Here is a 432-nt window from a genome sequence, read left to right as displayed (position 1 = left end):
ATGTTTTTCCAAAAGTGTTGAACTGGTGTGTTGTGCCAGGTGGCGTGAATGTAGCTATCCGTATTTTTACATTTTCAATAGATTTTAGCAATGGTAATCTGGTTTGTCTTGGTGAAGAGGGAGCTTTGCCTTCCGGCCCAGCTCTCCATTTACTTGTTGTTCCAACCCTCACCTATAGCCGCGAACTCTGGGTCATGACCGAAAGAACAAGGTAGCGGATACAAGCGGCCAAAATGAGTTTCCTTCCGTAGGGCAAAGCTAAGGAGCTTGGACATCAGAAGGGATCTGGGAGTTGAGCCGCTACTTCTTCGTATCGAGAGGTGTCAGCTGAGGTGGTTCGGGCATCTAATTCGGATGCCTCCTGGACGCCTCCCATTAGAGGTTTTTCAGGCTCGTCCAACTGGGAAGAGAAGAGACCCAGGGAAGACCCAG

Source organism: Clinocottus analis, unplaced genomic scaffold (assembly GCF_023055335.1).
Source record: "Clinocottus analis isolate CAN_PGR_092001 unplaced genomic scaffold, fCliAna1.0.p SCAF_12, whole genome shotgun sequence".
In the NCBI taxonomy this organism is placed as follows: Eukaryota; Metazoa; Chordata; class Actinopteri; order Perciformes; family Cottidae; genus Clinocottus; species Clinocottus analis.
The sequence above is the reverse complement of the archived record's forward strand: the minus strand, read 5'-3'. Positions refer to the sequence as shown.